The sequence below is a fragment of the Lipotes vexillifer genome, unplaced genomic scaffold, assembly GCF_000442215.2.
Source record: "Lipotes vexillifer unplaced genomic scaffold, Lipotes_vexillifer_v1.1 scaffold550, whole genome shotgun sequence".
Classification (NCBI taxonomy): Eukaryota; Metazoa; Chordata; class Mammalia; order Artiodactyla; family Lipotidae; genus Lipotes; species Lipotes vexillifer.
The window spans coordinates 475009-499445 of record NW_006795236.1 but is presented as its reverse complement, the minus strand read 5'-3'; positions in this window follow the sequence as shown (position 1 = coordinate 499445).

Sequence of the window (24437 nt, the reverse complement as noted above, 5' to 3'; positions counted from 1 at the left end):
TTTCAGATTCCTGAGGGAGGTAACAAGAAAAACATCATTAATGAATTATGGGAATCAGTACAACAGCCCTGAACAACTAAAAAGTCACTTTTGTTTACAAGTAAGGTTGAGTACAAGAGAGTAATACCTAATTATTCCTGTATGTATTACATATTCCTGTAATTAGATTTATGTGAATGACCTTTGTATCTATTGCTACCATAACAAATTATCACAAACTTGGTGGCTCAAATCAACAAAATGTATTATCTTACCATTTTATAAGCTAGAAGTACAGCAACAATCTCACTGAGCTAAAATCAATGTGTTAGCTGGGGGCGGGGGGCACGTTTCCTTATGGATATTCTAGGGACAAGTCTGTTTCCTTGCATTTTCTGGTTTCTAGAAGCCCACCAACATTCCTTGGCTCCGGCCCCCCTTCCTGCATCTTCAAAGCCACCAATGTTGCATCCCTCTGACCATTCTCAGGTAGTCAAATCTCACTCTTATACTCTTAAACATTCTTGTGATGACACAGGGCCCACCCAAATAATCCAGGATAATCTCCCTACTTTGAGGTCTTTAATTACATCTGAAAGTCCCCTCTGCCATGCAGGGTAACACAGTCACAGGTTCCAGGGATTAAGATGTGGATGTCTTTGGGGGACCACTATTCTGCCTATCACAGAATAACAATACAAAGTTGATAGCAGAAACATTGGAAAAGAGATAAACATAATTCATATAATGTTGATTCTTTTACTGCAGTTTTTAAAGTATAGACATATTTCAGTGAGATGAAACTAAGTTTAATATTCCATGTGGCCCAGGCAGTATTTTTCTACTTTTATAACAATGATAGAAGCTAAAAAATGTATAGACAGGCTTGGAAACCGTGAGGCACACTAGACAAGAAATCAAAACACTTGTATGATGGTACTGGCTCATTTATATACTTGGAAACCTAATAAAAGTTATGTTTTTAAAGGTCTTTTTTTAAGTAAAATGGGGATATCAGGAACCATTATTGGCATCTCGATAGATACTTTGTAAATATGATTTCTCACTCTGCTCACCTCAAAACATTGGTGTAAAAATTACATGACAAATCTGCATGTGAAAGTTCTTTGTAAGTTCTGAATACCATACAATTCAGAGAGATTTTCACAAGATTCTGAAAACACTTCACTGACATTCGCATCAATTTAAAGAAACTTTTGATATATTTATTTGTTATTATTACAGGACTTTTACTATTCTCTTCTTTTTTTAACATCTTTATTAGAGTATAATTGCTTTACAATGCTGTGTCAGTTTCTGCTTTATAACAAAGAGAATCAGTTATACATATACATATGTCCCCATATCTCTTCCCTCTTGCATCTCCCTCCCTCCCACCCTACCTATCCCACCCTTCTAGGTGGTCACAAAGCACCAAGCTGATCTCTCTGTGCTATGCGGCTGCTTCCCACTAGCTATCTATTTTACGTTTGGTAGTGTATACATGTCCATGCCACTCTCTCACTTTGTCCCAACTTACCCTTCCCCCTCCCCGTATCCTCAAGTCCATTCTGTAGTAGGTCTGCACCTTTATTCGCGTCTTGCCCTTAGGTTCTTCTGACCATTTTCTTTCTTTTTTTTTTTAGATTCCATATATATGTGTTACCATACGGTATTTGTTTTTCTCTTTCTAACTTACTTTACTCTGTATGACAGTCTCTAGGTCTGTCAAACTCACTACAAGTAACTCAGTTCCGTTCCTTCTTATGGCTGAGTAATATTCCATTGTATATATGTGCCACATCTTCTTTATCCATTCATCTGTTGATGGACACTTAGCTTGCTTCCATGTCCTGGCTATTGTAAATAGAGCTGCAGTGAACACTCTGGTACATGACTCTTTTTGAATTATGGTATTCTCAGGGTATATGCCCAGTAGTGGGATTACTGGATCATATGGTAATTCTATTTTTAGTTTTTTAAGGAACCTCCATACTGTTCTCCATAATGGCTGTATCAAATTACATTCCCACCAACAGTGCAAGAGGGTTCCCTTTTCTCCACACCCTCTCCAGCATTTATTGCTTGTAGATTTTTTGATGATGGCCATTCTGACCAGTGTGAGGTGATACCTCATTGTAGTTTTGATTTGCATTTATCTAATGACTAGTGATGTTGCACATCCTGTCCTGAGTTTGTTGGCAATCTGTATATCTTCTTTGGAGAAATATCTATTTAGGTCTTCTGCCCATTTTTGGATTGGGTTGTTTGTTTTTTTGATATTGAGCTGCATGAGCTGCTTGTAAATTTTGGAGATTAATCCTTTGTCAGTTGCTTCATTTGCAAATACTTTCTCCCATTCTGAGGGTTGTCTTTTTCTCTTGTTAATGGTCTCCTTTGCTGTGCAAAAGCTTTTAAGTTTCATTAGGTCCCATTGTTTATTTTTGTTTTTATTTCCATTTCTCTAGGAGGTGGGTCAAAAAGGATCTTGCTGTGATTTATGTCATAGAGTGTTCCGCCTATGTATTCCTTTAAGAGTTTGATGGTATCTGGCCTTACATTTAGGTCTTGAATCCATTTTGAGTTTATTTATGTGTATGGTGTTAGGGAGTGTTCTAATTTCATCCTTTTACATGTAGCTGTCCAGTTTTCCCAGCACCACTTATTGAAGAGGCTGTCTTTTCTCCATTGTATATTCTTGCCTCCTTTATCAAAGATAAGGTGACCATATGTGCATGGGTTCATCTCTGGGCTTTCTATCCTCTTCCATTGATCTATATTACTGTTTTTGTGCCAGTACCATACTGTCTTGATTACTGTAGCTTTGTAATATAGTCTGAAGTCAGGGAGCCTGATTCCTCCAGCTCCATTTTTTGTTCTCAAGATTGCTTTGGCTATTCGGGGTCTTTTGTGTTTCCATACAAATTGTGAAATTTTTTGTTCTACTTCTGTGAAAAATGCCAGTGGTAGTTTGATGGGGATTGCATTGAATCTATAGATTGCTTTGGGGAGTAGAGTAATTTTCACAGTGTTGATTCTTCCAATCCAAGAACATGGTATATCTCTCCATCTATTTGTATCATCTTTAATTTCATCAGTGATATTGGCCTGTAGTTTTCTTTCTTTGTGACACCTTTGTCTGATTTTGGTATCAGAGTGATGGTGGCCTCGTAGAATGAGTTGGGGAGTGTTCCTCTGTCTGCTATATTTTGGAAGAGTTTGAGAAGGATAGGTGTTAGCTCTTCTCTAAATGTTTGATAGAATTCGCCTGTGTAGCCATCTGGTCCTGGGCTTTTGTTTGTTGGAAGATTTTTAATCACAGTTTCAATTTCACTGCTTGTCACTGGTCTGTTCATATTTCTTCCTGCAAAGTCTCAGAAGGTTGTGCATTTCTAACAATTTGTCCATTTCTTCCAGGTTGTCCATTTTATTGGCACAGAGTTGCTTGTAGTAATCTCTCATGATCCTTTGTATTTCTGCAGTGTCGGTTGTTACTTCTCCTTTTTCATTTCTAATTCTATTGATTTGAGATTCTCCCTTTTTTTCTTGATAAGTCTGGCTAATGGATTATCAATTTTGTTTATCTTCTCAAAGAACCAGCTTTTAGTTTTACTGATCTTTGCTATCATTTCCTTCATTTCGTTTTCATTTATTTCTGATCTGATTTTGTAAGTTTTCTTTCCTTCTGCTAACTTTGGGGGGTTTTTGTTCTTCTTTCTCTAATTGCTTTAGGTGTAAGGCTTGGTTGTTTATTTGAGATGTTTCTTGTTTCCTGAGGTAGGCTTGTATAGCTATAAATTCCCTCTTAGAACTGCTTTTGTTGCATCCCATAGGTTTTGGGTCATTGTGTTTTCATTGTCATTTGTTTCTAGGTATTTTTTGATTTCCTCTTTGATTTCTTCAGTGATCTCTTGGTTATTAAGTAGTGTATTGTTTAGCCTCCATGTGTTTGTATTTCTTACAGATTTTTTCCTGTAATTGATATCTAGTCTCATAGCGTTGTGGTCAGAAAAGATACCTGATACGATTTCAATTTTCTTAAATTTACCAAGGCTTGACTTGTGACCCAAGATACAATCTATCCTGGGAATGTTCCATGAGCACTTGAGAAGAATGTGTATTCTGTTGTTTTTGGATGGAGTGTCCTATAAATATCAATTAAGTCCATCTTGTTTAATGTATCATTTAAAGCTTGTGTTTCCTTATCTATTTTCATTTTGGATGATCTGTCCACTGGTGAAAGCAGGGTGTTAAAGTCCCCTACTACGATTTAGTTACTGCTGACTTCCCCTTTTATGACTGTTAGTATTTGCCTTATGTATTGAGGTGCTCCTATGTTGGGTGCATAAATAATTACAGTTGTATCTTCTTCTTGGATTGATCCCTTGATCATTATGTAGTGTCCTTCTTTGTCTCTTGTAATAGTGTTTGTTTTAAAGTCTATTTTGTCTGATATGAGAATTGCTACTCCAGGTTTCTTTTGATTTCCATTTGCATGGAATATCTATTTCCATCCCCTCACTTTCAGTCTGTATGTGTCCCCAGGTCTGAAGTGGGTCTCTTGCAGACAGCACATATATGGGTGTTGTTTTTGTATCCATTCAACCAGTCTATGTCTTTTGGTTGGAGCATTTAATCCATTTACATTTAAGCTAATTATCAATATGTATGTTCCTATTACCATTTTCTTAATTGTTTTAGGTTTATTATTGTAGGTCTTTTCCTTCTCTTGTATTTCCTGCCTAGAGAAGTTCCTTTAGCATTTGTTGTAAAGCTGGTTTGGTGGTGCTGAATTCTCTTAGCTTTTGCTTGTCTGTAAAGGTTTTAATTTTTCGTTGAATCTGAACAAGATCCTTGCTGGGTAGAGTAACCTTGGTTGTAGGTTTTTCTCTTTCATCACTTTAAGTATGTCCTGCCACTCCATTCTGGCTTGCAAAGTTTCTGCTGAAAGATCAGCTGTTAACCTGATGGGGATTCCCTTATGTGTTACTTGTTGTTTTTCCCTTGCTGCTTTTAATATTTGTTCTTTGTATTTAATTTTTGATAGTTTGATTAATATGTGTCTTGCTGTGTTTCTCCTTTGATTTATCCTGTATGGGGCTCTCTGTGCTTCCTGGACTTGATTAACTATTTCCTTTATCATATTAGGGAAGTTTTCAACTTTAATCTCTTCAAATATTTTCTCAGTCCCTTTCTTTTTCTCTTCTTCTTCTGGGACCCCTATAATTCGAATGTTGGTGTGTTCAAAGTTGTCCCAGAGGTCTCTGAGACTGTCCTCAATTCTTTTCATTCTTTTTTCTTTATTCTGTTCTTCAGTAGTTATTTCTACTATTTTGTCTTCTGGTCACTTATCCATTCTTCTGCCTCAGTTATTTTGCTATTGATCCCTTCTAGAGAATTTTTAATTTATTGTGTTGTTCATCATTGTTTATTTGCCCTTTAGTTCTTCTAGTTCCTTGTTAAATGTTTCTTGTATTTTCTCCATTCTATTTCCAAGATTTTGGATCATCTTTACTATCATTACTCTGAATTCTTTTTCATGTAGACTGCCTATTTCCTCTTCATTTGTTAGGTCTGGTGGGTTTTTGCCTTGCTCCTTCATCTGCTGTGTGTTGCTCTGTCTTCTCATTTTGCTTAACTTACTGTGTTTGGGGTCTCCTTTTCACAGGCTGCAGGTTTGTAGTTCCCACTGTTTTTGGTGTCTGCCCCCAGGGGGTAATGCTGGTTCAGTGGGTTGTATAGGCTTCCTGGTGTAAGGGACTGGTGCCTGTGTTCTGGTGGATGAGGTTGGATCTTGCCTTTCTAGTGGGCAGGACTGCGTCCAGTGGTGTGTTTTGGGGTGTCTGTGACCTTAGTATAATTTTAGGCTGCCTCTCTGCTAATGGGTGGGGTTGTGTTCCTGTCTTGCTAGTTGCTTGGCATACGGTGTCCAGCACTGGAACTTGCTGGTCGTTGAGTGGAGCTAGTTCTTAGCGTTGAGATGGGGATCTCTGGGGGATCTTTCACCGTTTGATATTATATGGGGCCCGGAGGTCTCTGGTAGACCAATGTCCTGAACTCGGCTCTCCCACCACAGAGGCTCAGGCCTAACACCCAGCTGGAACACCAAGAGCCTATCAGCCACACAGCTCTGAAGAAAAGGGAGGAAAAAAAAGACAGAAAGAAAGAAAAAATGAAATAAAATAAAATTATTAACATAGAAAATTTTTTTTTAATTTTTAAATAAAAAAATTTAAAAGTAATTTAAAAAAAGAGAGAAAGAAAGAGAGCAACCAAACCAAAAAACAAATCCACCAATGATAACAAGCACTACAAACTATACTAAAAACAGACAAAATAAAAACGGACAGTCAGAACCCTAGGACAAATGGCAAAAGCAAAGCTATACAGACAAAATCCCACAAAGAAGCATACACATACACACTCACAGAAGGAGAAAAAGGAAAATATATATATATATATAAAGGAAGAGAGCAACCAAATCAGTAAACAAATCTACTAGTGATAATGAACTCTAATTACTAAACTAAGATAAACATAAAACCAGAAACAAATTAGATGGAAAAAGCAAACCCCAAGTCTACAGTTGCTCCCAAAGTCCACCGCCTCAATTCTGGGATGATTCGTTGTCTATTCAGGTATTCCACAGATGCAGGGTACATCAAGTTGATTGTGGAGATTCAATCCGCTGCTCCTGAGGCTGCTGGGAGAGATTTCCCTTTCTCTTCTTTGTTCGCACAGCTCCCAGAGTTCAGCTTTGGATTTGGACCTGCCCCTGTGTGTAGGTCACCTGAGCGCGTCTGTTCCTCACTCAGACAGGATGGGGTTAAAGGAGCAGCTGATTAGGGGGCTCTGGCTCACTCAGGCAGGGGGAGGGATGGGTACGGATGCAGGGCAAGCCTGTGGCGGCAGAGGCCGGCATGATGTTGCACCAGCCTGAGGTGCGCCATGTGTTCTCCCGGGGAAGTTGTCCCTGGATCACGGGACCCTGGCAGTGGCGGGTTGCATAGGCTTCCGGGAGGGGAGGTGTGGAGAGTGACCTGTGCTCGCACACAGGCTTCTTGGTGGCAGCAGCAGCAGCCTTAGCGTCTCATGCCTGCCTCTGGGGTCCGTGCTGATAGCCGCGGCTCGCGCCCGTCTCTGGAGCTCCTTTAAGCAGTGCTCTTAATCCCCTCTCCTCACGCACCCCAAAACAATGGTCTCTTGCCTCTTAGGTAGTTCCAGACTTTTTCCCAGACTCCTTCCCGGCTAGCTGTGGCGCACTAGCCCCCTTCAGGCTGTATTCACGCTGCCAACCCCAGTCCTCTCCCTGGGATCCAACCGAAGCCCAAGCCTCAGCTCCCAGCCCCCGCCCACCCCGGCAGGTGAGCATAAAGGCCTCTAGGGCCTCTAGGGTTGGTGAGTGCTGGTTGGCACCCATCCTCTGTGTGGGAATCTCTCCACTTTGCCCTCCGCACCCCTGTTGCTCCGCTTTCCTCCATGGCTCCAAAACTATCCCGCCTCCGTCACCTGCAGTCTCCACCTGTGAAGGGGCTTCTAGTGTCTGGAAACCTTTCCTCCTTCACAGCTCCCTCCCAGAGGTGCAGATCCTGTCTCTATTCTTTTGTCTCTGTTTTTTCTTTTTTCTTTTGCCCTACCCAGGTACATGGGGAGTTTCTTGCCTTTGGGGACATCTGAGGTCTTCTGCAGCGTTCAGTAGGTGTTCTGTAGGAATTGTTCCACATGTAGATGTATTTCTGATGTATGTGTGGGAAGGAAGGTGATTTCCACATCTTACTCCTCTGCCATCTTGAAGGTGTCTAGGCCAACTTTAAAATGACTATTCTCAAATTTAAGCCCACAATTAAAATATGACTTGGAAATTCAGGGTTCCTCACCATAAAGGAAAAATTGATTTAGTTGATCAGCACACTGACTGGATTTGACTGTTTTACAAAAATTTTAAATCTTAACAAAAAATGAAGTTGTCTTTTTAAAAGTCATTCCTTTGAATGTGTACAGAATTGAAATGTTAGATAACATACAAAGATAGTTCAGGAATTATTCTTCTCTGGGTGCTAGTGCTGCACTAAAAGAGCAGCAATGTGCTGCAGATGGTTTTACAACAACATTCTCTCTGTGGCAGGATGGATTTATGGATTTCTAAAACAGTGATATGAAGAGCCTCCTCCCAGAATTGTGAATGTGAAGGAACCCACTGTCACTTGGATGTGGTCCAGAAAGCTGTCTTAATACTTGAAAGAATGATAACAAAGTCTCAGCAAATATTTAGTAAACACTAAGTGTATCAACCATGTTGGTCATTATGACCTCCCAGTCTGACCTGATTGATTTTTCTTAAATGCAATCAAACATCACCATCATCTCCTGTCTCCAAAAATGTGCATGCAAATTCACGGTATGCAAAAGGAGCAAGGTCCCAAGCATGTTTATAGTGAGCATGAGCCCTGGAACGTTAATATACAAAGTGCAAGGCCAGCAGGACATTCTTGAACAGACCAAACTGAAAGATTAATTTAATAGGAAACATTCAACGCTTCTAGCTACACACTGATTATCGAATGAAACTGTATGAAGAGTTTTATTATTTATTATCTAAGAACCAAACTATGCATTACATAGTAAGCTAGCCCTCTAAGACTGAGATCACTATAGAAGGACAGTTGATTTAAGTTTGTTGAACTGAAAGATAATAGAGCATTTCATGAAGGAAAAAGTATACTTTTCTAAGAACCATGAATTAGAAGAGTCCATTTCCTTCAATGTAAGTTACATTGCCCAAGAAAAAACTTAAAACTTGGCAGGATCCATAGTATCACAGACTTATGTCCTTTGGCATAAATATCCAAAGTATTTTGGCCACCTCTGAAAGCAAAAGAACTGTGAAGGCGAGATGGAATAGAGAATAAGAAAGAGCCAAGGAGAGGCTCTGCCATTATTTTTTTTAATTTTGGTTGATTGTCTTATTTTATCTTGTTTTGTTTTAAGGTAATTTCACAATAAATAATGGAAGAAAAAGTATATAACTTAGGCTAAAACAGATAAAAATAATTTTTAAAATGAAAGTTTGATGATAACTAGATTTCCTCATTTAATAGCAATCTATTCTATAAATTTTTCATATTTCATATGTTAAAAACAAGTATACTTGATCCCTTACTGGCAGGAAGAATTAATTTCTCTGATAATTACACCTAAGATAACTGGCTTTGTATGATATTTAAAAATGTAAGTAAACTTCATTCATGAACAGCTAAAGGGAAATATAGTTTAAAATAAAACTATTTCCTAGTGTCATATTTTTTTAATTGACAAGATTAACCTGAGCACTAAAAAAATGAAATATAACCTTGAATTATAAGGCAAGTGAGATGCCTCAAGATCTATTTTTGTGAATATTACCTTCTAAAGCATATTTCCAAAATCTTTGCAATGTGATTGATGATAGTTTATAGAAGAAAAATAAGTTGTATAAATTTATTGAAAATGAAAAAAAAGTTACTCATATAAAATTTATCTCATTCACATAATCCTTGACTCTGCAAACTGAAGTTATCTGTGAGTAAAATAAAACCTTTGTTCTGGAACTATAGCTTTGCTACATTCAACTTTACATCATTACATTTTTCAAAATATTGAACCAACAAAAATCATCTTTTTACGAACTTGGAAACAAAATCAAGTTATCCTAAATTAGTGGTGAGAATGTAACTTATGTTATTATTCCACAAGATAATGGTCAGATACCAAGGTATGTGCACAATTCTATTTTAATGAACATAACAGATTCTGAGACACTGACCATTTTTATGGCATGGAGCACTGAACTATGTAAATAACCCAAATCTTTTTCAGGCTATGTCCCTAATGAGTCACATGGGGTAAGTACTTTACCACCTCTATTTATTTTAAATAATTTACATCTGTTTTTCTTCAGCAACCCAAATCCGATGTCAGACTTTGGATCATTTTATCACTTACGTGGCTTTGCCTCTTGACTATTACGCCCTCCTTCAGCTTCCGTATTTCTATTTGTTCTCCATGAATTCACTTAGTCCTCCAACCTCTTGCCTCCCTCCATTTTATATCAAGCTGTAAATCTGCTATTGGATTCACTAGTTTCTCTACTCTGCCAGAACTGATAGCCTATGTATTATTTCATCCAAACACACACTAGAATCTGCCATGTCCTTGGTCTTTCTCTGCATCTCTCTGGAAAATTCCCAATATTGCAGCCAAAATGGTTTAAAATGGAGAATTTGGGGGATTATTTAGACCAGGATTATACCTCCCCTATGATTTAGTCAAGTACTGCCATTATCCCCAATTGATTCCCTCATATAATGGTGACTATAACTTACTGATCGCAAGAGATGTTGCAGAGATTAATTGTAATGAGTTTGTGTATACCTTCTACAGTGTCTGACATACGGCAGCTGCTCCATAAATGTTAGCACTTTTCTACTCCCTTTTTAATTCTTAGCATGCTGAACAGAAGAGGAACAAAGAGACATGCTATGGCTAACACTGCTGCCACAAATGTGTTGCTTTCAGTCAGAGCAGCATTCTTGACATTGTTCAGAACCGGATATTTATTTGATTACTTACCTTCTCTTATTACACTCAGATTTCAACCAAAGCTCTTCCTCCTACAGTCTCTTACCCTGTGTCAGCATTCTGTAGCCTCGGCAGGTGATGTCAATCTCTATTTCGTAAAGATTATTCAGACAACCTTCAAAGTGCCAAGGTCTCCCCTTTCCCACCCCTGCAGCCTCGGATTAACCGTATAGCCTTCTACTGCAGGTGTTTTCTGAAGCTGTAGGAAAGTACCAATGTTAAGGAATTTTGTGTTTATTCAGAAATATATAGTTTTTTCTAATGATTGTCATGGTTCCTTTTTTAAAGGAAATCAGAACAGTTGAGTGCATATGGTATGAGGAATTAGGAATCACATCTGAAGTTTAGATGTTTGGATAGTTTTACAGTATTTACATAATCCATGGTGGGTATGAATACAGATCAGCAGTAAGTCTTACTCACAAGGTTTATTTCTGAATACTGAAAATGGTCCTTAAAATGCCATTTTCAAAGGTGTAAGTACTTTGAAACTGTAGGTACAATTTTGATTACAGTAAAAAAACAAAAGTTATAGCTTTTTGTTCTTTTAAGTTCATGCATGATTGCATACCAACTGGAAACATTATGCACAACTGGTACTAAAAATATAGCCTGGGGCCTGCTTATGGTCTTTTGACATGCTACCTTCTGTTATTCTGCTTAATTCATGACTCTAAAAGGCCAACAGCCCTCTAAATGAACTTTTGAGGAATTAGTGATCATAATGAAAATTGCAGCCCTTATTCTCTACTGTGTGGGTTGGCATAAGCATGTGTGACCACATGTAACAGGGTTAGAAGGAAAAATAATGCTTTGCCCTCTGGAATTTGACCCTATTTGAACTTTACTCATGTTTCAGATGTCTACAGACTTCTTTACCATTGAAATAGGACAGAATTATAAATAATGGCTTCAGATGGAAAAACAGAAAAGTTAGCTTTGCTTGGGTCAGCATATTGAACCAGCACCTGTTTTCTTCTTTGATTACTGAGCAGCTCAGTATGTAACAAGTTCAGAAGCAGAAGCTATGTCATAATAATACATGATGTGAGTATAAGCAATTAACCAGCACATACTATGTATGTCTCCTACCACAGTTTCATGCTTGACTAGTTATGCCTTCCTCTCCAGTATCATCTAATCACAAGGAGACCAAAGTCTACAATGATTAAATAAGTAAATTTTTAATGGCAATGTTAGAAACTAAGTCAAATATCTATTTAGAACGGAGACCATTTCTCTTCCCTCCTTTAGCTGCCTCACCACCTAGCCCATTATTCCATCACAGTGGGCTTCTGTTGTCTAACTAATATAACTTATCACACTCTCCATTTGGTTTTGACTTTGTAAACTTTTGCAGACTGAGTGAAAACCTTTATTTGGGTTTTCCTACTTGAAATTATCAAATAGCCAATTAAAATACTGAAAGTAAAATGTTTTCTATGAATATTCATCAGAATGTTAGAACACACTTGAAAATTTGGACTAATTTTATGGTGCACAAGATTTTCCTTCCAGCTTAGCTCGATCTTAAAAAAAAAAACCTACCACAAAACAATTTGAGATTCATCAAAATTAATATGCATTGGTCTGAACTCATTAAAGTGAACATTTTACTATAAGTAAATCATACCTCAGTATTAAATAAATAAATAAATCCCAAGCCTTCTTTATTTGAGGCCAATCTTTAGACCCAAGCCATTCAGGAATCCTACCCAATGCTACCTCCATGTACTGGTCACAGTATCTGCTAATGGTGGAAGTCCATTGTTAGCTATGCAGCTGTGTTCCACTCAAGATAGACCCCTCCTTCCTCTTCTGTGCTATAGTAGTTCAAGGCAGCCTGTGTCTGGAGTCAGGTTGGGTATGGTTAAAGGAATGGGAAGGTCTTTTATTGGCTGTGGTTTTCATGGATTCTTTCCTCTTTCTTCAACTCTCTGAAGACTCCAGTGTGAGAATTCCATGCACCTTTAAATCTTGGACTGAACAACCAACACTCTATAAATCAGCTGGCTTCCATAGTCTGCTTATTGTCTTCTTTCTTTCCTACTTAAAATTTTTCATTTTTTATGGGGAAAAAAGACTATATCTTTTCTAGCTTCATACTAGATTTCTATATTTATCTCTATCTTATTGGGCAGGGGAGATAGGAGAGTATTTAATGGTCAGAAACACAAATTAAATAAAAGATAATTTAATCCAATTTTTCAAATGAGGAAACTGACTCAAGTACTTGGAATACATATACTGAACCAGAGCAGCATTTTTGGAGAAAAATACTAGTTGACCTTGATGTTACAAATATATGTTTATACTTTTTAAAGTGCACACACACACATGCACATAATATTTTACTTAGAGAACACTACTTACAGGGTACTTGCCATATGTCAAGTACTGTTTTACATGCTGTATAAATAGTAACTCATTCACTCCTCATAGTAAACTAGAAGGCAGACACTATTATCTCTGTTTATAGACAGAGATGTAAAGAGGTTTGCCTATGATCACAAAGCTAGTAAGTGACTTGAACCACTATGTTATACTGCATCTCATGATTTGGAAAAATCATGCTTACAACATAGGCAGAATAAATATTATCATTTCCACTGGGCAAATTTAGAAATTCAGGCAGGAAGCATTTAAATGTTCTGCTCAAGGATAGCTGGATAGGAGCAGAGCTAATCCTGGAACACAGAATGAAAAACCAGTTCTGATTACTATCCAAAATTCCTTTTCATTATGTCACATTGTCAAAGCTTCTCCACTTATGGTAATTATACCAGGCAAGTATGTTTGTTCAATTCTAGATACAATTTATCAACATTTAATTTTAATGAATTTTTATGAAAACACAGGATACAAACTAAAAAATTTAAATTGCTACATAAATGATATGAACAGCATGCATAAAGAAACAAGCCTCAAACACAGTATTTCAGATCGATAGTTTTTACCATTTCAATTCAACAGATGTTTATTGACTGCCTTATGTATCCAAGGATTTAAACTACGGGCTCAGAGTTGAAGGGTAAGCTGTGACAAAGCAAGAGAGTGGCATGGACATATATACACTACCAAACATAAAATAGAGAGCTAGTGGGAAGCAGCCGCATAGCACGGGGAGATCAGCCCGGTGCTTTGTGACCACCTAGAGGGGTGGGATAGGGAGGGTAGCAGAGAGGGAGACGCAAGAGGGAGGAGATATGGGAACATATGTATATGTGTGACTGATTCACTTTGTTGTGGAGCAGAAGCTAACACACCATTGTGAAGCAATTATACTCCACTAAAGATGTAAAAAAAAAAAAAAAGGTAAGATATAATCCCTGACTTTCAAGTTCCCTAATCAGCCAGACAAGCCTACTTTTCAAAAATTAATTTTCTTCTCAAGGTATGGTTTCACATAGGGCTTGAATTTTTTTTACCTTTCCTAGCTATAAAATGTAAATGAAATTGACATCACAGTAGGAAGATATCTTGTTGAATCATGGCAATGTGTGATCTAAAGTAAATCGTATAACCTCTTTCACTTCCAAACCATCCATTGGTAAAATAAGACAGATGATGCCTACCTCAAGAGGTTATAAAAATAACATATTATATAAAAGCCCTGTGTAAACCATAATATGCTGTAAAAAATGTATTAGTTCACATAAGTTACGTTGATACTTGCATTTAAATCATAGAGACCTATTTGTAGTCAATTACACCATGCTGTTACCTGGGGCAAATACAAAGGGATACTCATTACTGTACATCTATCAAGAGCCAGGTGCTGTATCACTGACTATAAGTACATAATCCCAATTACTCCTTATCATACTCTTACAAGGTAGTCATAGAATAACATGAGAAATCCAAGCGTCGAAGTGACAAGGCAATATCCCTGAAGTAACAACACTAGAAGGTAGCAGAATCATTTCAATCATTAGGTCTTTCTAGCTTAAAAGGCTTTGTTCTTTCCATAACACCATGCTGTCTCATTAATTTGTGTTGTTAAACTTCTTAAAGTTCATAACTTTAAAAAAAATTAATTATGGTAAAATAAACATAACATAAAAAATACGAAAGTTAACATCTTACCATTTGTAAGCCTATAGCTATATTAGGTACATTCACACTGTTGTGCAACCCTTATCAGCATCCCATTTCTAGAACTTTTTCATTATCCCGAACAGAAACCGTACTCGTGACTCTCCCCATTCCTCCTCCCACCAGCCCCTGGAAACCATTCTACTTTCTGTTTCTATAAATTTGACTACTCTAAGTACATCATATAAAGGGAATCATACAATATTTGTTCCTTTGTGATTGTTTTATTTCACTTAGTATAATGTCCTTAAGGTTCATCTCTGTTGTAGCACATGTCAGAATTTCCTTCCTCTTTAAGGATGAATGATATTACATTGTATGTATATGCCACATTTTGTTTATTCATTCATCAGTCCATGGATACTTGGGTTTCTTTCCCCATTTGGTAATTGTGAATAACGCTGCTGTGAACAAGCATCTCTTTGAATCCCTGCTTTCAGTTCTTTTGGGTATATACTCAGAAGTGAAATTGCTGGATCATATGGTAATTCTATTTTTAGTATTTTGAAAAAAACACTATACTTTTTTCTACTGTAGCTAAACTTTACATACCCACCAACAGTACATGAGGGTTCCAATTTTGCTACAACCTCATTAACACTTGATATTATCTTTTTTTTTATAGTGACCACCCTAATGGATATGATGTCGCATCTCATAGTTTTATGAATAGTAATGTTAAACATCTTTTCTTTTGTTTATTGGACATTTGTATATCTTCTTTGGAGGAATGTCTATTCAAGTCCTTTGCCTATTTTTTAATCACATTGTTTGATTTTTTGTTATTGAGTTGTAGGAGTTCTTTATTCTGGATATTAACCCTTTATCAGATATATGATTTGCAAGTATTTTCTCCCATTTTGTGGGTTGCCTTTTTACTCTGTTGATTGTGACTTTTGATGCACAGAAGTTTTAAATTTTGGTATAATCATTTATGTATTTTTCCTTGCTATCTTGTGCTTTTAGAGTCATATCCAAGAAATTACTGCCAAATCCAATGCCACAACACTTTATGTTTTCATCTAAGAGTTTTATAGTTTTAACTCTTATGCTTAGGTCTTTGATCTGTTTTGAATTACTTTTTGTATACTTTGTAAAGTAAGGGTCCAACTTAATTTTTTTGCACATGATTATCCAGTTTTCCCAAAACCATTTGTTGAAAAGACTGTCCTTTCCCCATTGAAAAGTCTTGGCACCCTTGTTGAAAATCATTTGACTGTATATGTGAGGGTTTACTTCTGGACTCTTTATTATATTCCATTGGTCTATGTCTGCCATTGTGCCAGTACCATACTGTTTAGATTACAGTAGCTTTGCAGTTAGTTTTGAAATCAGGAAACGTGAGACTTCCAGCTTTGTTTTTATTTTTCAAGATTGTTTTGGTTATTTGGGGTATTCTGAATTTCCACATGAATTTTAGGATGAATTTTTATATTTCCATTTTCTCCATTTCATTTAGGTTGTCCAATTTGTTGACATACAATTGTTCACAGTACTCTCTAATAATCCTTTTTATTTCTGTCAAATTATTAGTAATTCTTCTCTTTCATTTCTGATTTTAGTTATTTGAGCTTTCTCTTTCTTATTTTTTAGTCAATCTAACTAAGAAAATTGACAAAATTTTGTCAATTTTGTTGATCTTTCTAAGAACCAACTCTTGGTTTCAAGGGTTCATTAATAAATACATTAAATTTATTATTTTATGCTCTTATTTATGTAGTTTAAAAATACATCCATATAATAAAATTAAAATATAGATTGTTAGAATAGACCTAATCACATCTTTAGTGAGTGACACACACAGGAACAAACACCCATTTTCTCAATTTGTACTCTGGAGCAGTTACTCTCCAGGATTTTACTGACAACATTTTGCAGGATAAAATAAGCAGTTATAGATTAAGAATTATACGGCCAAGTCTGTAAAATACCTTTTGAAAATCAGGCAAGCCTCCATCTATTTGTACATATGCCAGATCTGTCATTTACATGAGTATTTGTCAAAGGATTTCCAGACTGTTAGCATAGTTGGCATTAGTTTAATCAACACTGAAGCTTGTAAATCAAAGTGAAGACTTGTATGTATCCTGTGAGACTTATGTTTGTCACTGCTAAGAATAATTGTACTTTCTGGAGAGAACTGAAAATTGGAAACCAAGAGTGCAAATTTGAGTAATTTTACAATAGTTGTTATGTCTAGTAATGATCTTCTTTTAAAAAATACACAAAGTATTTTATTATCTTCAATCAGGTGACACAAGTTTTACAGAATTAGAAATACTGCTTTTTTTTAATTTCCAATCCTCCATATTTGGCTTATACTCATATTACCCAGCATCTCTACTTAAAAGCAGAACTTAATCTTCTTTCATAAAACTATATAATCATTTAATTATGAGAGAGACTAGTGGTTCTTTTGTTTGCTTTGGGGACAGCTACACATTTTAATATTGACTCATTTAAAATGCTCTTCAGTAACAAAAAAAATTGTAGCCTCTTTATTTTTAACTAGTGTTAAGTCACTCTAAGATCAGTTTTGTACCTTACTTGTTAGGCAAATATTCTTCCTTCCTGTTATTTAATAACATTTCTCTCTGGTTGAGATTGACATAATATATCAGAGTATGCAGGTCCCATGTCACTGTGCTCCTTTGTACTGAAAGAGGGGGCACCAGTGCCCGTGATCTAGGGGGGCTCCATCAGCCCCAGAGCATGAAGTTGAACACCGTGCTGAGCGTGTGAGGGAAATGGGCCAGTGCAAGTATCTCCCTCCTCTTTGATCTGCTCTTTCTTGGGGGTTCAGAGATGCAGTTGATGTTAACCACCATTCTCCCATTCACCAAACTCAAGCATCACTTCTCTCAGGAGGAGTCAAGTCAGTGGCTGTGATTTATCTAATACTGACTCCCTCCTTGGTATTCACACTGCCATTGTCCTCACCAGGCCCTGCTCGGACTGTTACAGTAACTACTTAACAGGCCTCCTTGCTTAGGCTCATGTCTCTGATCAATCCTTCACACTCCTTAGTGTTAGCCCTACCTGACCCTCAACTGTTTGCCTTTATTGGTCTGTCTTGTTTCTGCTTTTCGGGGAGGCGCAGTACATGTACATTTTCAAATTAATTGACAACAGTTAAAAATCAAGAGTTTTACATGAAATTCTCAAGTTTTAACTTCACAAAATATAGAAGACCTGGCCTGTCAGAGTAGATAGCCCTTCCCAGGGTGCAGATCTGAGAGATGGCAATAAAAATTTCAGCTTTATTTTTGAAAATCCAAGCTTGCCTTGAAAATAGGATCAGGTATCCTACCCTTTTCCAACCTGAATTAAACTGACCCTAAATGTAAGGCCTCACCTCACTCTCCGATACAACCTGTCAAGGACAAAGGAAGCCTGAGTAGCTACTACATAAGAGGAGGCAGGAGAATAGAGAAGAATTCCTGGATATCAGGCAGGCTGGGCCAAAAAAAAGGAAGGGGTGAAGATAAGATGTTCTTTTCTCTATCTAATCAATTATTTAAGTCATTCTTACTCCATGAGGTAGGATAAAAGGGAAATAAGATAATAATGGCCAGAAGAATTACTTTACTAGACATCTCCTCATGGAGCCATGAATTCACAAACTAAGCCCTTCTAATAATCACCTTCCCCAAAGGCCTTTCTTAACCATTTGTCTAAAGTTGCCTGTAACCTCGCCCCTGTCACTCTCATGTTATCACTATAATTATTGTGCTTATTTTATGGATTTATTGTCTCCTTCCACAGAATATAAGAAGAGACCATACCTATCTTCTTAGAAAAGTGTTGGATCCACAATACTCATGAAAAAAATGGTGGGGGCTTCCCTGGTGGCGCAGTGGTTGGGAGTCCGCCTGCTGATGCAGGGGACGCGGGTTCGTGACCCGGTCTGGGAGGATCCCACATGCCGCGGAGCGGCTGGGCCTATGAGCCATGGCCGCTGAGCCTGCGCGTCCGGAGCCTGTGCTCCACAACGGGAGAGACCACAACAGTGAGAGGCCTGCGTACTGGGGAAAAAAAAAAAAAAAAAAGGCGGTGAAATGGAAGAATTAGATAATCTGGCAGTGGGGGAAGAGAATGAATGGTCTGTCTTCCTAAATACAGACACACACTGTTAGGAATTTGTCATATTAATAATTCTTCAGTGGAACACAGGGTACCAGATAGTGAGTCACTGCTCAAAAACAGAACACAAGGGAAAGTGAAATAGATGTGTTACTCACGGGTCATGGAGGAGGTACCTGCCATGCCTTGAGGGGCCACACGGGGAGGTCAAGGCAGAGTGAAGACAAAGAGAGAGGCAGAACCTCAGCATATGCCTTTATTAGGGTCTGTGGGTGGGGTGTTTTAGGGTTTCCGGGCTAAAGCCAGATGGGTCAATTCAAACCAAAAATGGGGAGAGGTGATTAACCAGGCTCTGGGAGGTAGGGACACTGTTTCCCAAGAGCAGTTGGGGAAGTCATAGCAGCAACTTACATGTGCTTGCGAATCAGAGGGCTGCTGTCTAAGGCATGTGCTTGAGGGGCTAGTATCAGTGTAAGGCCACTTCATGCTGCCTGGCAAAAAAAAAAAAAAAATTGGACCCTGAGGCAGTAATACCATGGAGTGGCTTAGCCAAATCTTCAACACTCACATACACACAAAACCTATAGTTGCTTTGCACTGCCTGTGGTATATAACATTGGAAGTTCTAGTCTTATTTCCAAGGTGTTGTAGGTTTGTGTGATCTGGCCCAAATCTCCCTAAGTTCCTTTCCAAATCCTTCTGTCTAGACATTTGTGCTCCAGAGACGAGGAACTTTTGTTCCCTGAACTTATTTCTTGAAAATGTGAAGACAGTTTACAGCTTTCCTTTGCTCGTGCTCTTCCTTGCTCTATCTTTACTCCTCTTCTTCCACATCACCTTTTTGCAAGATCCACTTCATGTTCTCACTGAAGTTTTCCACCATTTCCCTTGGTCAGAATTAACCCCCCTCCTCTGATCTCCCTAGAGCGTGTCTCTGTCAGTATCATAGCTCGCATTTTAATCTTTCTCTTACACTTCCTGCCTTACACTGCTGTCTCCTCAGCTTCACTGGATACTCATTGCAGACAAAGAGATTTCCATATCCATCTTCTTCTTTGTTAGTTTCAGTGTCTATCATGGTGCCTTCCATATGATGGGAGCGAGATAAACACTGGCTGCATGAAGGAATCACTGTCACTCGCCGGATGCCCCTCGTGGCGAGCCTCACTGAGGTCTGATGCAGCCTCCTGAATATGCTAAGGCTTTACCTTCTTCCCCAAGACTCTTCCTTCGGCTGTTCAAGTATTCAAGATAAATGAGGTCAGCTGTAGACAATAACGTCAGGTGACTCCTTCTATTATTTGCTCTTCTTTTGTACCCACTTTTGCCTACTAAGTGGGAGTAGGAAATAGGGGTGCAGGCAGCTCAGGTCCAGATGTTAACAGTTTGCTTTTCCACCTCAGCCTTCACAGACTACAGGTCGCAGTGCCCAAAGTCTCCTCCTTTTACCTGCTAACTATTAACTGAGGATGCACAGCACAACCTTCAGAGGGTGGCGTATGGACAGCTCCAATTTTTCAGAGCTCCACTTCAACAGCAGGCCTCTATCTGAACGTCCAGACTCCCTCCTGATGTCTGTCCTCCCTCCACCAAGAATAAAGCCATCTACCTTGTGATGCAGTGGCTCCTGGTCCTTTGGCATGAGAGAGGAGAGCAGGGAGCTTCCACTGTGTGCTTCTCAGTCCCCAGGTGCTGGGGGAGCTCTGGTGAATGAGATCAGAGTGGAGTCTTGGGGCAAGTTGGGAGATGAGGGACCTGCAGCTCTGAAAATTTACTTCTGGAAAACTGAAAACAAGATGTGTGTGCTTATATATACTACATAAATTAATGTGTGCATGTGCATGTGTGTGTATACATACACATGTATATGTCTGCATGTGTGTATATGTATTTTAAATAAAAGAAAAATAGAGAAAGTAACTAAATTGTACTTAGTATCACCAACTGGTTCTGAGACTGTGTCTAGACCAATGATTATAAATAGAACAGATCTAAAATGCATCTATTAACGCAACAAACATGTACAGAAAATCTGCCCTCATGCAACTCAGAGGCTTCAAGGTAGGCAAGCCATATACTAAATAAATATAATTTGTGTTACAAAGAAATAAGGACTGCCATGAGATCATACACACGAGGACCTGACTTGCCTGCCCTGGGAGGGGACACCTCCCCCCCAAAAAGGCGATGTTTAAGGTGAAACTTAAGGAATAAGTAGCTGCTAGCTTCATGAAGGGGACTGTCAGAGGAGAGAATTACAGTGTATTCAGAATCCCTGAGACAAGGGACAGTGTGAGCAACCAACAGAATTTCCTTATGGCTGATGCAGGAAATAAAGAGTGGTAAGACCGAAGCAGTGGATAGGACCTGAATGTCCATAACGGCTGTTATGGCTTTGGTCTGTGTCCTCAGAGAGATGGGAGCCTATAGAGGGTGCTTAGCAGGAGAATGCCAAGAGTAGATCTGCATTTTTAAAGCTCCATCACTACAGCAAGGCAAGAGGACAAATCTGAAAATCAGGGTTTGGATGTTGAACAGCAAGGTAATGGCAGCATCTTGGTGAACTGCGGTGCCATTCAAGCCTATTTACTCTATAATGTTGTAACAGTTATGTGTGGCCTTACATATATATCAGATTAACAGTATGTTTATTTGACTGCAGTACTAGACTTATTAAATGAGTGCTCAGCTTGCATACATAATACAATACGGTATTAACAGAAATAGATATAGATTATATTTTCCCCAATTTATCCCTTGTTTCCTCTAAAGATTATGATCCTGCTTCCTTTATCTGATTTATTTGCTCCATACAAACACATGATAAATCTCTATTTACTTTATTACTAATTATCTGTAAGCTTAAGGGTCTTGTCCCAAAAGCTTTTCTGCTCAGTTTAATGCTATGAAAGCATTAACTGATTATGGAAAAAAACCAAAACAAAACCATATTCTTTTCTGTCCAAGAGAAAGAAGATGGTGGCCCCAATTCAATCTCATGATATAGCAATTAAGAAAGAGAATAAAGACCTTTCTGCTCAGTAAATTTCCAATTTCTTCTCAATAGCTTACTATCAATAGCTACGTGTCTCCTTTCTATGGCCAAAGTTAATTTTGACCAAGTTTTCCTATTCGGCATAAGAGACTTTAAACCCAAAATAATTTAGTAGAAAATTCACTAATTCTCCCTTTTATGACAGAGGATATTGAAGATCAATTTATAGAAAGGAACACTATAAACATTACGTGACAAATATCAGAGATTGAGCTATGGGATTTTTTTAAAGTAATCACTCATGCCTTATTTCTACTTATAAATGTAAATCCAACCTCGTCTCAGACTTTGTAGATTGAATTTTAAGGATTATAAGTTTTACAGTAAATAGAAATTTTAGAATAGGAATCGGAACCTTGAGATTAGAAATAAATACTCACCAGTCTGATACCATCTGATATTTGAATCTTCTCAACAATATAACAATGAATTAATGGTTTATCCTGTGTTTAGAAATTTGAAGTGATATGAAGGGTCCCAGTAATTTCAGAGAAAGGCTCCTGGAGGTGACTACTATCTCCTCGGCTACCCTTGGGGTCCAGCTGAACAAGCCCACTTTCTCTCTCCTGAACAGTCTGGTAACAACATTCCCTGTTTTCCACCTGGTCCACATTTGACATGGTCCCTGTTATTTGTTTCATCCTGGCTGTGCTTCTTTGAATGAAAACTTCATCTTTTCCCTTCAGCTTCCTTGATCTTGCCAGCCTTGACTTTTAATGCTTACTGTACAAGCAATTAACAGGACGCGAAAGGTCAGTGGAGAAAAGATATTAAGGAGTACTCTAAATACCAGCACCCCATGAAGCCAGGTTTGGAATGTGCAGGGTCCATCCCTGTAGACACTCTGACCCCAGTAAATTATTAGGTGGTTTACAAGAGTCCAAACAGCATTAATCAAACTGACAGGGGAAAAAAAAAAACCCTCTCTTTGTATATAGCATTTATAAACAGTTATTTCAGTATAAGAAGTTTTGCTTTTGAAAATTCAAAAGCATGAAAGCACGGATTAATTTCTCTGCTTAGTCATGAAATACAGTGGTCTCGGAGGGACACTTCTTACAGAAGTTTTTCCGAAGTCCCAATTCCCTGTTCTCCTCTTTTCACCCTTATTCCTAAACCAATTAAAAAGACTGGTGAAGAGCTCTAGACAAATGATCTCTCAGACGAAGGCAGAGGTTTCCAGGAAGTAGATAAATGGTTGAATAACACTGTTACAAGAAGACAGAATATATATAGTAGATGCTTAAACTGTGAACCTCAAGGGACATTTGATGTGTCCTTTGGGGCTTAAAATTATTAGTATCAATTAAAATTACCATATACCATACCATATATCTATACCATAGTACCTTTAGCCTTGGGTTGTTTCAAATTATACCTAATATTTTCCAAACTTGAAAAAGAGGACACATTGTGTAGACACTTCTTTCCCTTTTTAGCATCATATAATGATTTAATGAGACTCACTGGGTTACAAATGAGATAGAATAGGTTCCTTGTATTCCCTTTTTCTCTTTGATAAAATGATCTCATGAGAATTTTGCTACCACTTTTATTTTCTTTGAGAAAATATAGTGCCTTCCACTGATCAGAATAGTTCATTTCAACTTTCTTTTTACTACTTTTCAATTTACCTTTTTTTAATGACTTTTGAGGCATCTTCCAATATCCCTGTAAACTAATCTAATCCAGTACGAATCCAGTACCCTCAGTTTACTCATTAACTGTGGTAAGTTTAATAGAAACAGTGCCTAATCTCAAAAATTGTTTAGCATTTTACTATTCGGTATATTCTACTACTCATGAGGATACCAAGAAATAAGATTTTAAAAATCATTATCAGATGAAAACTGCTCATCAATCTGATCATTCTTAAGAAGAAACAAAGGATTGATTTTTTTTTTTCTCATTTGAAAGCAGTGACTCATTAGTAACAAAATGATTTATTTCTCATTGCTGAGCAGGGGAAATTGCTTTTTCTAAAATAATAACACTCCGTTATTTTCTAAAACTAGGTAATTATAGTAGCACATAAGGCATTAAGAATTTCCACAGCCACCCTAATTCTGCCTCTCCATTCTCCAAATCTGCTATTTCCCTGAAAGTTTTAAGATCAGTAAGCTTGAATTGACTTTCCTGATAGTTGTTTTTCCATCTTTTCCATAATTTCCTAAGGTTCCTGTATATACGCCTAAATTAGATGGCTAAAATTCATTTTCATCTCATGTTACACCTTATCAATTAAAACAAATACTCCTTTTCTGTGCCAAGAAAACATTTTCTATTACATTCACAATCTGCTTCAACTGCCATCGGTACAAGAAAAACCTCTAACAGATGAGAATCAGTAAATGGCAATTGCAAGGAGAACTGACTATCTGAATAACAAATGGAAGGCATATTCTGTGAATTATCTTGGCAGGCAAATACCATGATGAGGGCTTTTAAAGATGTTGTACTACTAATTCTGAGAATAAGACTGGGACCTGGACATCAAAATAAAATAGAATATATGTGTGTGTGTGTGTGTGTGTGTGTGTATATATATATATATATATATATATATATATATATATATATATATATTTTAATACAAATCTTTACCCTT